The sequence below is a fragment of the Pogona vitticeps genome, chromosome 1 (assembly GCF_051106095.1).
Source record: "Pogona vitticeps strain Pit_001003342236 chromosome 1, PviZW2.1, whole genome shotgun sequence".
Classification (NCBI taxonomy): domain Eukaryota; kingdom Metazoa; phylum Chordata; class Lepidosauria; order Squamata; family Agamidae; genus Pogona; species Pogona vitticeps.
This window is the reverse complement of record NC_135783.1, coordinates 197,141,551-197,158,861: the sequence shown is the minus strand read 5'-3', so window position 1 is coordinate 197,158,861 and position 17,311 is coordinate 197,141,551. Positions and strand designations below refer to the sequence as shown.

At 43.0% G+C, this 17,311-nt stretch overlaps 1 long non-coding RNA gene across 1 annotated transcript; it reads right to left on the bottom strand.

Annotated features, from left to right (window-relative positions):
• Window positions 1-3,179: 3,179 nt before the first annotated feature.
• Window positions 3,180-17,243, bottom strand: LOC144589352 (uncharacterized). The gene is made up of 2 exons (XR_013545443.1): window positions 6,955-17,243; window positions 3,180-4,838 (listed from the first exon to the last, which is right to left on the bottom strand). It is a non-coding gene; the product is annotated as an uncharacterized LOC144589352 (long non-coding RNA).
• Between the last annotated feature and the right edge of the window lie 68 nt (window positions 17,244-17,311).

Here is a 17,311-nt window from a genome sequence, read left to right as displayed (position 1 = left end):
CCACGCACCCAACCCTCTTCTCTGCGCCTCTGCCCAAGCCATCATTTGTGGGAATGATTCCACAGGTCAAATGCTCGTCTCGGTAGATGACTCTCCAGGATACACACAATGTTCTTATGACATGGATGAAACTGTGTGAGTGCCTCCCGTGGCCCCTTCCCCATGAAGACGGAGGGAGTGTGGGCAGGAGCAGGCATCCTTTTCTCAGAGCGACCGTAAGGGCAGGTGAGCCCGCCTGGCTCGACGAGAAGCCCTCGCCTCTCCTCCTATGGGCGCCGCGAGGGAGCCTGGGCGCGCTCCCAGACAGGCCGGCTCGGCGGGAGGAGGAGGAGGTCCGCGCCCGCCTCCCCGGCCGGCTCCAGGGCACACACCTCCCTCCGGGGCGCCCAGAAACGGGGGTGCCGCCACCACCAGGGCGTGGGGGGGGGGCAGGCGCGCCACTGTCCCCGGAGGAGCCCACCCTGGTCCCCTTCCTCTGCTCCGCCCCCCCCCCCCATGTCGTCGTTCCGTCTGGGAAGAAGGGCCAAGGTCTGTGCAGACACGGCTGGGCTCGTCCCTATAACGAGGGGTTAGAGGAGGCTGGAGGAGGAGGAGGAGGAGGGCCAGAGCTGGCCGGCCTTGGAAAGGTGGCCCCGGAGCACCTGCCGGCGGCGTGCCCTGAGGGGAGTCTCCGGCCGCTCCCTCTTCGCCTCCCGCCGCCTCGGCCTGCTCAGGCTGCTTCCCTCCGGCAGCGCAAGGGCCTCCCTCCTCCCCGCGCTCGGCGTCAGGGTGCCCGGGAGGGATCCTCTCCCGACCCGCTCTCAAGCGCTCCAGCAGTGCTGGTGGTGCCTCTTGGTCACCTCGAAGGCCTTCCCGTCGACAGCACCTCGCCTTTCTCCTCCTCCTCCTCCTCCACTCTCCAGCCCTCCACGTCCCCACGGGTGTCGCCTCTCTGAGGAGTCGCCCGCATCGCTTCCCCCAGTCCGCCGGGGAAAGGCGGGTCGGGAATCTCACCTTTCTCTTCGGGGAGGTGGAAAGGCCATTCTCACCAGTAGGGGGAACGAGGCTGGTTCCACGCAGAGGGAAAGCTCCTGGAAAACTGAAGTGAATGAATATATTCACGAAGGCTTTCAAGGCCGGGATCTAATGGTTGTTCTGGGTTTTTCGGGCTCTTTGGCCGTGTTCAAAACACAGCCAAAGAGCCCGAAAAACCCAGAATAACCATGAAGTGAATGAAGTTTAGAAACATGGAGATCATGGGTCAGATCAAGGGTCATGCAGAACAGGGCCTGTGATGGGGACTTCCTTGCTGCCTTCTCCCCACAACAGCCTCCCTGAGCATATCTCTTTGAGACAGTAGGGGATTCTGATTTTATGGGGGCTATGAATCCCTTCTGGGTTTTAGTCCGAGATAGCATTCAGCCCCTTTAAAATCCTGGATCCAGCACAGATGGACCAAGGGTCTTAAATGATTAATAGGTCTGAGGTCCCGTTGGTCACAGGCTGGGCAAAAATTCAGCTCATATTTTCTGCAACTATCCACTCCTTACATTGAATACCTGCTTTTTCTCAGAAGAGGTCAAGGTGGCCTACATGGCTATTCTCCCCATTTTTATCCTCACAGCAACCCTATAAAATGGGTTGGGCTGAACCAGAGTTTCTCGACGAAGGCTACCTTACATAGGGATTTGCACTTGGGTTCCCTGGTCTCTGTGCTAACGTTCGACACAGGGCACTGCATTGGCCTTGTTGGTTCAACTGTAATTAACATCCTAATCTAAGCAACCCTCTTTTGGGTCCTTAAAGACTTTTTGTGGCTTCTTAAAGACTTGCTTGTGTGCATGTTTGTTCAAGTTCCATAACTTGCTTTGATAATTCCACCAGTTGTTGAGATGCCCCAAGCCCCTTTGTCAATCTTGGAAAACTATTTCTGTTCAACTAAACATTCCTAATTCTGAATGCTTATCCAAATCTGTGACATTCAACAATGCCACTTCTAGGGACTTACTTTCTAATGCCACAGCATTTTTTTACAAACTCATCTACTTTATCTCCATCTTAATGCAACTAGATCTGGCAGTAAACCCTAAGATAGACCAATAAACCATATTTTGCTCATTTTTTTTAAAAAAAAATTGATAATAATATTAATCCTGCCTTGAAGAGGACCTACTATATAATCTCCCTCTTTGATCTGAATTTATTAGAGATTCTTGAGAGAAAGGCATGTGCATTGTTTTTCTACTGTGAAATGTGTGCTTCAGTGAAAATTTATTCTTAGGTTGCTTTTGTACCTAACATTTAATAATACAATGACACATGAGGCAACATGATAATATCTCTACTGAGATCATCACTATTCTCCAAATTATATATACGGTTGGGTTAGGATTTATCCAAACACTTCTGTTCCTAGGTACATAGCTGGCATGATTAGAACAATATATAGCAGGAGAGACATGCTTGTGTAACTAATTAATTCTCAAACTTGGAGTTAACTAGTTATAACTAGGCACTTGTAATCAATTGTTTTTTCATTAATGAAGGAACATTACATTAGGATTGCTACTTACCTGAAGTAACATGTTTCCTGTAACTTTTTAGTTACATTTATAGTTGCATTAAATTTATGGAGTTGTGATGTTGCTAAATGCTGGATAGCTCAGTGGTTTAGGTCACTGGTTCTTAACCTTTGTTACTCAGATGTTTTTGGACTGCAACTCCCAGAAGCCTTCACCATCAGCTCTGCTGGCTGGGGTTTCTGGGAGTTGCAGTCCAAAACACCTGAGTAACCCAAGGTTAAGAACCAGTGGTTTAGGTATTCAGCTGTGGAGCCCGAGGTTGAGAGTACAATTTCTCACTGTCAGGTCAGGGGCTGGACCTGATGATCTTTAGGGTCCATTCCAGCTTTGCAATTTGAAGATTATTATAGTTTAGTTGCTGCTTCATATTGCTGCAGAATGGCTGCAAACCTGCATCATGGTATGTTGGCTGAGTCTGTGGCCATAGCACTCACTACTACAACACAGTGTGTTTTATCAATCTAGGTTAAAATTATAAACAAATTTAAGATTTGGCCATAGAAACCAATGGCTGATGCCTCATGCTGTGTTTGGCAGTGGCAATGAGATAGATGAGAGAATTTATATTTTTGTGCTACAGTGCAACAGCCTGTAGCATTCAGATGCTACTTGTTTTCATTTTATTTATTTTTGAGAAATAGTTAAAGTTAAGATTTGTTTTTAAAAATGTAACTACACTAGAAACAAACTGTTATAAATGTAACTACTTACTTTTAAAGTAACTTCACACACTCTGATGAACTTTACAAGCTCTGGTCCAGAGTTGTTTGTATGTTCTTTTACACTTGAGAGCAATGTTTGCATGTTGACATATTCCCCATGTGTAGATTAGTAGGCATATGTTTACCAGCCCTTCCCCGTCATGTCCCATTACCCAGTTCCATCACCCTGAGAACATCTGAACATCTGTCTGCTGTATACAGAGGAGCTCCCTGTGCAATTTAGAGCTCTCTGTAAACGTCCTCTAATTTTTAATTTTAAACCATCTGGGAAGCCGTGGTATATCTCCCTGCTCTCTATGCTCAGTTCCAGTGCAAAGAAAGCATGGAGGTCAAAGTGTAGGGATGCAATAGAGGAGGTAATGCTATCAAGCACATCCCCTCTCTTTCCTCCTTCCGGTGATGACAAATGCATGATGGGGATCAGCTGAAAAGGGTGAAGACATCAGGACTGGATCAACCTATGTGCATATTGATCTTGTTTCATGGAAAGACATTTTGCATCTAAAAAGGAGAGAGAAACTACAAGAAGAGGCTATATGAGAATTCAGTGCTTCAAAAACAAACAAGCAAACCCCAGTTTATAGATGCAGATATTCTGCTTCTGTATCCATGATTCAAAATTCCAGGAAATGGCCCAATATTGCTGCACAATAGCATGGCTGTGTTGCCAGAAGGAAAAAGAATGCGAAGTGGTACATAGCTCTTGTGCTCACTACCATTGACAAAGTGACACCAATCAAAGGAAAATCCCAGAAGCTTACTCCATTTTTCATCCATTAACCAATTCTCACTCAAATACAAAGCAACTGTCGGGACTGATTTTTGGACATAGCTGAAACTATGGCAGGACATAGCCACAAAAGCTCCGATACAGAGTTCCAGCTCCATTGAGTAAGACCAATGCCAACCACAAAGCAAAAAACCCAGCAATTTCACAGTTTAAATGAGGGAGCTCCTTTATATGTGTTATCTACTATCTTTTAAAATATTTGTACAACTAGATACAGAATCCTTTTGCCAGCACTAATGCCTGTCTGGCCAAGAAGAAGTTAAAAACTTCCCCTCCTGAGAGTCAGCTAATTGGGTCTTGACTGACAGGGTCAAAAGTCTAACCCAGACCTGGAGCTGATTTCTCCTTTGAAGATGGGTTTCAGGAGCCTGGTCTCAGAAGTCCTGAGAGAATAATTACTGAAAGCATTCAAGGCTGGGACAAGCACAGCTTCTCTATGCTTTTGTAATGCAGAAATATGACTTACAAAATTGTAGATTCATTCTCTGGAGACAGGAAGCAAAATGTCCATTTCTAGACATCTGTCACTCCATTTCTTTCCTTAAAGCAAGGCTGTTTTTGACCTGTGTTTTGACTGATTCTGTGACTGTTCATTACCCTCTGACCATCTTTTTTCCCAGCTACATCTGTGCCAAATGTGGTGCTGATTCAGAGTCCAGTTCCAAAGTTATACGTTTGACTTGAGCTGCCATCACTTTTAGAATTGCCTTGTGAAATGTTGTTTTGCTGTGCTGCACAAGAACATCATTGCACTCTCGGGGAGCTCTAATATACAGTTACAGGGAGAAAAATAAGACTGCATAGTGATATCTGCTCTTGGGAAAGATAATAATCGATTTTTACAGTTCACACTTAAACTAGATTTAAAGCTCTCCACTAGATTTAACAATTTTGATATTATGTGCTTTCATACACATTAAAAAGTAATTTATCACAATAGCTTAGAAGGGATGTCAAAACTGGATGGATAATTTTCCTGTGGCCTCTTGGTAACATTTACTATGAGAATACAGTATATGTCACTGTTTCAGCAGTATTCCCAGTACCAGATGGCAGAGCTTTGAGGCAACAGAAATTCCTTCATATCATCTTCCCAGTAACTGAGACGGCAACCCTCTAAACTTTTTGTTGTCAAGTGCCATCAAGTCATCATGACTTATGATGATCCCATCAATAAGCAATCTCCAAAACGCCCTGTCCTCTATAGCAGTGGTCCCCAACCTTGGGCCTCCAGATGTTCTTGGACTTCAACTCCCAGAAATCCTGGCCAGCAGGGATGGTGGTGAAGGCTTCTGGGAGTTGTAGTCCAAGAACATCTGGAGGCCCAAGGTTGGGGACCACTGCTCTATAGCACTAACTCAGTGCTTGCAAACTCAAGACTCTGGCTCCCTTAGGGCAATGGTTCCCAATCCTGGGTCCCCAGATGTTCTTGGACTAAAACTCCCAGAAGGCTTCAGTACTAGCTATGCTAGCCAGGATTTCTGGGAGTTGTAGTCCAAGAACAGCTGGGAATCCAATGTGGGAGCTGCTGCCTTATGGAGTCAATCCATCTCCGTATTTGATCTTGCTCTTTTCCTGCCTCCTTCAATGCTTCCTAACATTATTGTCTTTTCCAGAAAATCTTGCTTTCTCATGATGTGCCCCAAATATCTGTTTTGTCATTTTTGCCTCCAGAGAAAGGTCAGGCTTGATCTGATCTAGAACCCAGCTCTTCATTTCTCTGCCAATCCAGGGTATCTACAAAGCTCTCTGGCAGTACAATATTTCAAATGAACGATTTTCTTCCTGTCTGCTTTTTTTACTGTCCAGCTTTCACACCCATACATAGTAATTGGGAATGTAAGAGTATGAATGATCTTGGCCTTAGTCTTACACTTGCTGTTCTTTTCTTATTCCTTCATTGCTGCCTGTCTGAGCCTCAGTTTTCCTCTGATTTCTTGGCTGCAGTCTCCCTTTGGATTGATGACAGAACTGAGATATACAACATTTCAACAATTTCAGTTTCTTCATTGTAACTTTAAAGTTGTGCATTTCTTCAGTCGTCATGATTTTTGCCTTCTTAATGTTCAACTGCAGTCCCACTTCAGTATTTTCACTGTCATCGGAAGCTGTTTCAAGTCATTGCAGCTTTCTGCCAGTAAGATGCTGTCATCTGTATATCTTAAATCACTGTACTGATGTTTCTTCCACCTATTTTCATTCCTCCATCTGAATTTAGTCTGGATTTCTATATGACATGTTCTGCATGCATGCAAGTTACACATGAGGCACTCCCATTTCTTTCAGAACAACCCATAATTTCCCATGCTCTCCGCAGTCAAAGGCTTTGCTGTCATCTATAAAGCATGGGTTCATCTTCTTCTGAAATTCTTTGGTGCTCTCCAGTAGCCACCAGATATTTCCAATATGATCTCAAGTGTCTCTTCCTTTTCGGAACGCAGCTTGAACATCAAGCAACAGGACATGGGGCTAAAAGCATGGGTCAAGGCCACAGTACAACATAGGGGTCAGTTTTAATTCTTGCTAGAATTTTGGAAATTTCCGTTTTTGGACTGCAACTCCTGAAATCCCCCAGCCAACTCCTGACTGGAATAGGTGGTGGGAAGAACTCAGGAAGCTCTAATCCAAAACAACCTTTCCAAGCATTAATTCTTCCTATTTTCAATACCAAGCAGGCAAGCTAAAAGCAGCTCCATCCTGAGCTGGTCTGTTCAGGCAACAGCTTCCTGCTACTCCAGGCTAATTAAAGAGCCTCCACAGGACACATTCCCAGCCTACAAGTTATACTTGAGTTCTAGACAACTCTTGCCCAAAGGCTGCAAACCAGAAAACAGCTCCATGCAGCAACGTCCTGGCCTTTAAATAGCCTCCTATGTCTTACCTCTGGCCTTGAACAGGGGAGGTCCCCGCAAAAGAGATCACATGGAAGCAGAGTGATGAGGAATAACATAATAATTGTGTGCCACTGGTGATGTCTCCCCCTCCATGGTTTTCTTTTTCTTCTCTATAACAAACAAACAAATGTTAGCTTAGCTGTCTGGGAAATGAGGAAGGATAAAAAGAGAGCCTTCTACTTTAGCAATACCTCTCTCTCTCTCTCTTTCTCCCTCTGCATACTGTCTATGTATTGTATATTGGAACAATGATTGTATGGCCAGAATCAGAACTTGGAAACATTACTCTTTAAAAAAAACCTACAACTCCTGGTACTTCTAGCCAGCATGACTCTCTTTAAATGAGTTTGTTTGGTGTCACACATGGTACATTTTTACTTCAAATGCACTGTATGTCTACTACATCAGCAGCAGTGGCAGCAAGAATAAATTTTGTGAACGTATTTACCAAGATAAATGAGGGAGGGGGGCATTCAAGTCACTCCCAGAAATGTAGCTGTTTGTCTTCATGTTCCTCATGATCTTCTAGGTACTTCAGGTGATGAGTGGCCTTCTCAGTCATAGGAAAATTAAATATCTCTTACAAGGGAATAAGGCATGGCTGTGATTCCAGCCACATTTGCTGGGCATTAAACCCATTGAATTCAGTGTGACGTGCCTCCTATTAAATAGGCATGAGATTAGGATGGGTGTCAATATATGTGAGATAGATGTGTTTGGTTCACTGCAGAACATTTGCTCTGTTTGTGGTGCGGAAAGAAACCAGAATCTCAGCAAGTGTAGCTGGTCATGATGAAATTCCCTCTTCCAGGTAACTATTAAAGGAATAATGGGGTCTGCCCTGCTTCTTCAGATCCTTTTAGCTAGAAGGGACGTGCACCATCATGTTGAGCAATGATTCTTCCTCAAACTGTTATGAAACAGCTCATCTTCCAGTGGTTTAGTCAGTGGTTCCCAACTTTTTTGGGGCCCCAGATGTTCTAAAATGACAGGTCCCAGAAATCCTGGCCAGCACAGCTATTGGTGAAGGCTTCTGGGAGTTTTAGTCCAAGAACATCTGGGGACTCAAGGTTCTGGAACCACAAGTTTAGACCAACCACCTCAGATCTTTTGCGCTCCAGATGTATGGATTTACAACTGTCATCATCCTTGGTCAGCATGCTGTATGCGCTGGACGAGGATGATGAGGTTTGTAGCCCAAACTATTGAGGGCAGGGGTGGGCAACAACTTGGAGAAAGCTTGGTGACTTCGGGTTAAACCATGGAATCGTTGCACTACAGACCCCCGGTGGTGCACAAGAACCTGTAGAGAAAAAGAGAGATTCTCGCCATAAGTGTGGGGAAATCTGAAATGGAAAACAAGAGAGGAAGAGAAGTTTGGAGGTAAAAGTGAAAAGGGGAGAGTAAATGCTTAGGCTTAGGACCAAACTGGAAGTGGTAACAAAGATGCATTTAAGATTCTGCTTTGTGGTCTTTTGAAAAAGGAATTAAGTTCAGGTAGAGGGGACAGCTGGCCACTAATGGGATCAGAGGCAGAATGGGGGTGGAGGGTAGGAACAGAACTGCTACATTTCTAAGGGAAATCCCTTTTCTGAAAGTGCCATTTCTTTGAAGGAAAATCCACCGTTGGCACCATGGATAATTTCCTCCTCTAGCAAATACTACCTTCAGTACAGAGACTCTCTCCGGGGAAGTATGCAGAATCATTTCCATTTTACCACTGGTTTTAGAGAGTTTTTCCATGCCCTCCCCCTGGCCAGGTCTAGTGAGTCAGTGTGGTGCAATGGTTACAGCAGCCTTCTCCAGCTTGCTTTGATTCAGAACTTGCCAGCTCCACCTTGCAAGGCTGAGGATTTGGAGGAGTGGTTGAGCTGGGCAGAGCAGGAATGGACCTTTGGAGAACCATGGCTTACGTCCTCTTCTTAGCTTCAAATCACACTTGGTAACCCTGAGGCCAGTGTCCTATATCCCAGTCTCAATTGCAGAGGTGTCATAAGGAACAAAGAGAGGTGTGAGGTTAAAATATGTTTGCTCCCTTGAAGTCCTTAAAGGAATTGTCATATGCATGTAATAAGAGAAGCACATTTCAGATTCTTTCCTTACTGGATTACCTTTACCCATATCCTTGACCTTATAATATGGTGCAATGCATCTGAAAGAAGGACAGAGAATTTCTGCTATTATAAGGTCACTGGGATTTTAGATAAGAGTAGGCAGCTGGAAGGAAATAAACCTTCAAAATGAACTGTGATGACCAGATTGGGTGTTGGGAAGCAAAAAAGCCTCAATGATAATGCACTGTGGAAAATAAGATTTTTTTTAAAAAAAAATGCATGTTACTAAAAGGTCTCCATAAATGTTTCATCAATAGTGTGTATATGAGAAAAAGGGAAGGCAGAGAAATCTCTGAATGTCATTGTGATATTCAATTATATAGCATTTTCTTCTGCTGCTGCTGAGTGGCTAGAGATATGGGCAACTAGATATCAGGCAATGATGGGATGAGTGAACATATTAAATAAGTTGGTAGCATGCGGTCCCCGTATGTCACTGGACTATAACTTCCATTGTCCCTCACCATTGGGAATGCTGGCTAGGGCTGATCAGGGTTGCAGTCCAGCAATATCTGAAGGACCACAAGAGGCTTGATTTTGAACAAGAGAGCCTCCTTAGCACATTAAGCTACATCATTTTATGATGTGTATGTTTGCCATTATGTTATTATGTGTTGTGAAGTGGGAACTGACTTATAGCAACCCTCCTAGGGCTTCCAAGGTGAATGAGACATTCCCAGTTCCGCCTCCCCAATGCGTTTCTGTGGCCAAGGATAGAGTCAAACCCAGATCTCCTGAGTCCTAGTCTATCACGCTGTCCACTACAGAACACTGGGAATCTGTACGACTGCAAACATCTCTGAATTAATCGGCCTGGGTTCTGTAGCATTCCAGAGAGAGACCATACAAAACAGTGTTACAGTATTACGCAATGTAAACTGTGCCCAGTTTCCATGGAGTGAAAAATCTTCTTTTTTATTGTTTGATAATTAGGAAAAGCAGCACACTGAGTCACACAAGCGTGGTGGCTGCAGTACCCCCCACCCCCTTCTCAAATGAGGTCAAACATCACACCCTGAGGTTTCCTGTCACTCCAAACGCAATACGATGTGTGGCAGTCCATTCATACATTCAGCAGCTACCACAGCTTATTATTTGTGTTTGACAGCTTCAGCACCCTGCCTTTTCAGATGTCTGCCCTTACAGAGTGGTTCACAATAATCAGTATTGAAGGCAAGTTGTTACAAGAGCCAATCATTTTAGCAATATGAGCTTCCTTGCCCAATCAAATCAAAGTGGACAAAAATACCTTTCAGGTTGTCCAAAAGCTAACTGGTAAAAAAAATCTTTAATGTTCTTTTAAAAATCAGTAAAGAGGAGACCATTTAAAAACAAATCAAAACACCCCCCCCCCAAAAAACATACATTTTAAAAGAATGTGACCCAAATGCACAGTGACTAGTCTTTCGAAAAGCTACTTTTTGGACTACAGCTCCCAGAATCCTCACACCAGCATGGAAAAGTGTGTTTTCCCAGCCCTGTAATTGGGCAGTGGCGGTGGGGACACAACCAGGCCAATCAACTGAATGCCTAGGCCAGTACAAAGGGTGGAAGCCCAACACGAGGCAGTTTTTTCTCATCCTCCTTCAGCTTCTCAATATTTTTGTTGTCCTTCTCTACTTTTCCTTCTGTGTTTGAGGGGTTTGGGTCATGAAAGGGAAGAGGGTTATCTAAGGAAGTTAGGAATGGCTGCCTACCTATCCGCCCATAAGTCCAAGAGTCCTTGCATTAAGAAGAAGCCACAAAATCTATATTATGCAAGTCTTGCTAGGATGTCCTTCCCAGTAGCCGTCATAACATTCACCATCTGCCTCATACATCAAACACAGACGCCTTTCGTGTGGGCAGGACCTTCTCGGTCCTCTCCACGGATCTCTACCGCTGAGAAAACATTTACATAGCACTCCAGCTTCAGAGGATCTTTAAATATACCTGGATTGCTTATGCAAACGTCAGAGTGACCTAAACTCCCACTGAAAGAGAACTTGAGAATCTGCCGTTCAGGTGTTTCCCTCGCTTCTCTCTCATGCCGTCCTCCGTCATCTCCTTTTTTATTTCTTAGTTTTATTATTTTAAAGAAGACAATTTATAATGTTGAACACATCAAAAGGGGGTGAAATTCCACCGAGCATCAACTCTCTCTCCAGACATCAAGGAGCTCACTCGCTGAGAATCAGGTTTGGAGTGCCTTTACCTTTTATGATGCGTAATGGAAGCAGATGGAAACAGGGCTGAACTCCAGGGCAGAAGCAAATGTCAGAGAGAGCCAACACCCGACCACTGGCAGGGTTTCTACCAAGTTGTGTTCACCTAGCAGTTTCCAGTTTTGGCCCAGCTGTGTGTCTGATGGTGTACAAAGAGTGGCTCTTGTTAACTATTGCAGACATGACCCACCTGGGACAACTGCATGGCACAGTGCACAGTGCCTCGTAAAAGGTGCTCAGAATGTTAGTGGATGCGCAGATGCCGCCTTGCCCCATATACTGCACAGAGGGGATATATATTTATATATATATCTATAATCAGTTTGAGAATCTATGTACACATTGTCCAGGTAGATATTATAAGGGCTGGATTGGCCACTGAGCACAACAAAGCAGCTGCCCCCAGGCAGCGATATATCTTGTGCCTTGGATGGTGTGATTGTTCCTAGGTGTCACCATACCCAGAAGTTGATTGTTAGGTGGGGTGTACATGTGGAAATGTCTGCCTGAGGAGGTCGTACTCATGCCAGCCCATCTCCACGGTGGACGTACCCTTTGCTTGATTTGCACCTCTTATGACAGCGGGCCTGCTCTCTGAACGGTCCGGATCATGTTCTGTGGTCAGTCTTCAGGATGTTGGTTGGGTCCTGCAATTTACGTACCTGGGAATCCATGCATCTCAAGCCCCATACAACACAAGACAGAACTGTTATCTGATATGCTTAGAAAAGGGAGAATAGAAGTATTTCTATTGAGGGAAGAAACACTTTTATGAACAATAAAACCACACTTCAAAGAACATGCAGATAATGGCTGCAATTCTGTTGCTTAGCATAGGATGTCACAATAGAATAAGCCCTTTGAATCAGTAGAGTTCCATATGTTCCATTGATTCAAGTGGACCTACTTCAGACCCTGATGTTGTCGCCAGCAGTAAAAAACAATGCCAACCTTTACATAGCAAAGGAAAGCCTGAATGTTGAAGTCCCCAATGCCAGCAGTCAAGATGGTCTGCAAGAGATCCTCTTGTGCTCACTACCATTCATCAACAGATACAAAGCAGGGGGAAATCACAGAACCTGACTCCTTTTTTCATCATAAAATACAAATGTAAGAATAGGAGACATCTTTACAGACTACTAATAATCATCATACAGTAAGCGAGTTTTTGTGGATCAAACGTCACTTCAATATGCTTGTACCAAAAGTTCAGGCATGTCTTTCTTAGATGTAGATCAAGAAAGGTGTAGGAAGCAGTGGTGGATGTTTTAAGGTTACAGCTGAGGAAGCTGTGGACAGGATGTCACACTCCAGTTTTTCAAATAAAGTTAACCGTTTTTCATCCAAACACAAACCAATGCTCAGATGTAAATGAGAGCAACAACACAGCATTTTAAAAATGGACATTTAAGCATATATACACTACAAACTAGAGGATCCCAGATGATGAGCACATGATCTGGTTGCTAGAGAAGGACAGAACCAAAGAAGAGTTGGGATGTGCCTGCAGTTCCTCTGTGCCAAAATATTTTGAAGGGCTGTTTTGGACTTAACGAAATGGTGAAACTAAATGTTAGTGAGTAGTACACATGCAGCAGAGAAACGTATACACTCCTTAACCTCTCAAGTAATCTAATGTGGCCATGCCCACTCCACAGAATGCAGACTAAAAAGCTATCCTCCAATCTCCATATTTGCTCTACAAATATATGTTGCCAGCATGTTTTCCAAAAGACATCCCCTTGAGTTCTGAAATTTAAAAAGCGATAATGGGAGTTCACAAAGACTGATACTTGAAACAAAGGTCAAAATAGTCCATACTATGTAAAGAACAGACAGTGAAGAAAAGTGTGGGTGGGGGAGGGAATTGACTCATTTGAAACATGGTGTTGGAGGTGAGCCTTACAGATACCACAGACCAGCAGAAAGGCAAATAAGTGGGTGCTCAGTCAAGTAAAATGTGAACTCTCACTAGAGCAAAAATGAGTAAACTGAGGCTATCCTACATTACACATATATAATGAGAATACAGAATGACTGGAAAAGACAATATTGCTGGCAAAAGTGATGGTGGTGGACAACAGGAAAAGAAAAGACCTCATGTGAAGTGGGTTAACTCAACAAAGGAATCTACAGCTGTTAGTTTGCAAAATGTTCTGTATTCTTTTATATATAAAAGTGTGTGTTTGTTTGTATGTATATATACACGCACACATATACATACATATGTACATACGTATGTACTGTATGTACATGTACGTATGTATGCATTCTATAAAAAATACAGAATCTGTATTTTTAAAAAATAATATTCTTTTTTGTCTTAATTTTTACAACCAGACCCAGAATCTCCTTGTAAGCATGAATCTGATATGTCTGTGTTGCCAGGAGGAGTTAAAATTTTTAATAGTTAAAAGCTAATTGGAAAGTACAGATTGTCCCAGATGTGGAGCTGATTTTCCCTTTGAAAACTTATGCGAGGAGACAGTTTTGTCTCAGAAATCCTGAGAGAATGTTTACTGAAAGTGCTATAACAAAACACAATTGCTATCTGATATTCTGAGGTCAAGGGAAATACTTTGAATGTGCCTTACAAAATTGTATCCTAATTCCCTGAAGATACATGGGAAAATATCTCCCTTTCTGGAGGACTGTCACTCCATTACTTTACTTTCTTTAATACACACCTTTTAAAAAACTCTTTAAATAAAACCTGTCCTTTGACTGTTTCTGTGACATTTTATTTATTTATTTATTTATTTATTTATTTGTTTGTTTGTTTATTTATTTATTTATTTATTTATTTATTTATTTATTTATTTATTTGTTTGTTTGTTTATTTATTTATTTATTTATTTATTTATTAGATTTCTACCCCACCCCCCCTAGACAGCGTCTACTCGGGGCGGCTTACAAATGTCAAAAATATCATAATATATAATAAAACATCATAATCATTAAACAATTAAATCAATAATATGACGTGTTCAAGATGGGGAATGATAAAACAAAGAGATAGAATTCAAGAATTGACAGAAGGGAATTAATTGCTGTACATATATTGAAACATCTCCCTTCCCAGCCCAGAAATTTGTACAATGTATTATTTTGTGACGCTCTTGCTGGCAAGCTTGCACTACGCATGTTCCATGTTATAACAAGGTTGCGTTCCCCCACCCCATTTCAAAGGCCTTATTTGAGGATCAGTATTTCAACTCCTGCAGCCTGGATTCTTAACAAATTAAAAAAGTAGGTGAGACCAATCATTCTCTTTCAGGATAAAACAGATTGATCTTTTTGAGTTATATGACCTGTTTTAAAACTGGGGCCATTTGGGGTTGCTCATTTCTACATGGAGATAAAACACTTTTACTTTTATAAAACCATAACATGGAAACCAGTTGTCTAAGCCTCCCCAAGTCTGGCACAGCGCAAGAATAGACTGACTGCTACACTTGTGCCAAATTTGGTTCTGATCTGAAACCCAGTTTCAAGGATATAAGCTTTTGTTTCCTCTATTTTTAGAATTCCCTTGTAGAATGTTGATTTGCTGTTCTGCACAGTAGCATCACTGCACTGCTGTGCAGCTATAAAGCAACATGATTTTAGCCAGTCACTTTAAAAATCGCTTTTTATTTGACAAGGTGGACTTCTTGTTTGCAGGAACCATGACAAATGTTGGTGTTTTTTTAAACTAGAATCTTGAGATCTCCTAACCAGAGTATTTGAGCTTCATGCAAAAGGCATGCATTTAACACTAAACATACATTATGTACACCCAAGAATCTACTTGAGCGTTTGGCTGTTTTGAGTACACAGTTCATTAGCAGAAAATGACATCCTTGATTATCCTAATCCTTCTTCATTTGAGCCATATCATTTGGTGGTGGTGTGGGGAAAACTCATTCATTTGTTGCTATTATTACATGACTGGTAATTGGTAATATTTTGTAAATGCACTGCAAATCATCCAATGTGATGCAAGTTGATCCTGATCTTTCTTTAGCCCTAACTTGAAATAAAGTAAGGACAAGTATTTAGAAAACATTATACAACATGTTATTTTGGAGGGGGGGCAATGTGTTCCAGATATATTTATGTTAAAGAGCAAAAAAATTCTCTCAAGGAAAAAAAAATACTTTTTTAAAAGGAAGATTTTTCTTCTTCTTTAAGGAGAGATAACTCCCCCTAAACAGAAGGCTGTTTTCTGAAGGGATTTCCTAAGCCCATCTGCTGCGGAGACCCGGCACAACACATTTGGAGAAATAAAATATCTTGCATATCACACAAATGTGCAGAATTCACTTTAGACCACTTGCCCAAAATCTGTCCAGCAACCATGGACAGAATATCTGTGAATTAAACTGTCAAACTCAAAAAAAAAAAAGGAAAACCATAAGAAGCAAACAATAATTTCCCAAAGAAAAAGACAAAGAGAATTATCCAAGTAAAATAATGGGAAATTAAATGTGGAGATGGCTAGATAAAGAGGGGAAATACCTGAAAACATTTCCAAACTTAGAACACAAAAGAAAAAAAACCTGAACATTTTATAAATACACAGCCAACAATACCCAACATGAGGTAGTGCACGCCAGTTCATATCCGAACTAACTACTTCAGTCATTTCCAGCACTTTGGAGCTAGTAGGCACATGGGAGATTTCAAGAAAGCGTCTCAGGCCCCATCCCAGGAGGGTTCCCAGGGGGAAAACAACTAAGGTCAAGAACTGAGGCTAAACCTAAGCGACATGTCCAGGGTCCTGGACACACAGCAGATGCTGATTCTAACCCCATCCACCATCCTTTGAAAGTACAGGTCTTTCCTTCTCATTGAGGATCATTCTTCTCACAGATCTTTTCTCTGTGTGTCTGCGCAAAATAACACACAAACTGGAGTCACTCATTATTTTCTCTCTTTCAGAATCAACTTCCAAGCACACTCCCATGATCCCTTACCCTCTCCGTCTCCCACATACACACAGAGCACCATAAACACACACAGAGAGAGACCCTCTGCTCCTCCTCCCCTCCACAAGGTTGCTCCTTGGTGTCCATCTCTTCCCATTTCCAGTCTCCCTGCTTCATCTGGTCAGCCCCAGCCTCTCCTGATGGCCTTGTGGCAGCAATGGGGTCCACCCCACTTCCTTTCTCCACCTCCACATACCTACGAGAGGTTAAAAGTGTCTTTAGCCACCCACCGGTTTTATACCTTAAAATGTCTCTGGGCCAGTGGTGGCTGGTATCCTTTGTGGTTGGCACAGCGTAGGTGGATTGAGTCCAGAAGATGGGGACAAACTGAGCATTCATTCACACTCTCAAGCCTAAGCAAGCAAGCAAAGTCAACATTCACACATACACAGGCAGGGTCCTGACCTCCTTCTAGTAAGAGGGCAGGCGGGAGTGGGCTGGCTGAGGGTAGGGTGAGATTTACACCCTTGACTGTAATTTTAAAACAAAACAAAACAACAAAACTGTATTAAAAACCGCATGCACCAGTTTTTTTGCAAGTAGGGCTTTTTGCAAGTAGAAGCCTCTAAGGGCACAGGTGGAAACTGTGTTGCTGAGCACCCAGCTCGAAGCCCTTGGCAGGGTTGTCGGGTCTGCTGTGTGGGTCCCTGAGAGTGGCAGGGCACTCCCTCTGGGGGAGGGGTCTGAGGGTAAGAAGGGAGTGGCTCATAGTCTAACAGGTGAAGGGGTATCTTCCCCCCAAATACTGGAGCAATGCACCTTTCTCCCTGTTTTGGTCATGAGCATGAGACGATTTAAGAAATATACAGACTTTTCCAATAGAAACGAAACCACACTGAAAAGCACCCAGCTTTAATTTTCTGCGGTGCCGTGACTCCACTGCGGCTATGCAATGACCAACCCTGCTTCCTCAGTGAAGGGTCCAGTCCAAGATATTTTGCTGTAGAAGATGGTTTGCCCCTCTAGTCTCATGCCAAGTGCCTAGTACCCATGTGTGTATGTGTGCTCTGTGTCATCAAGCTGGAACTGAAGGATAGAGACCCTAATAGGGCTTTC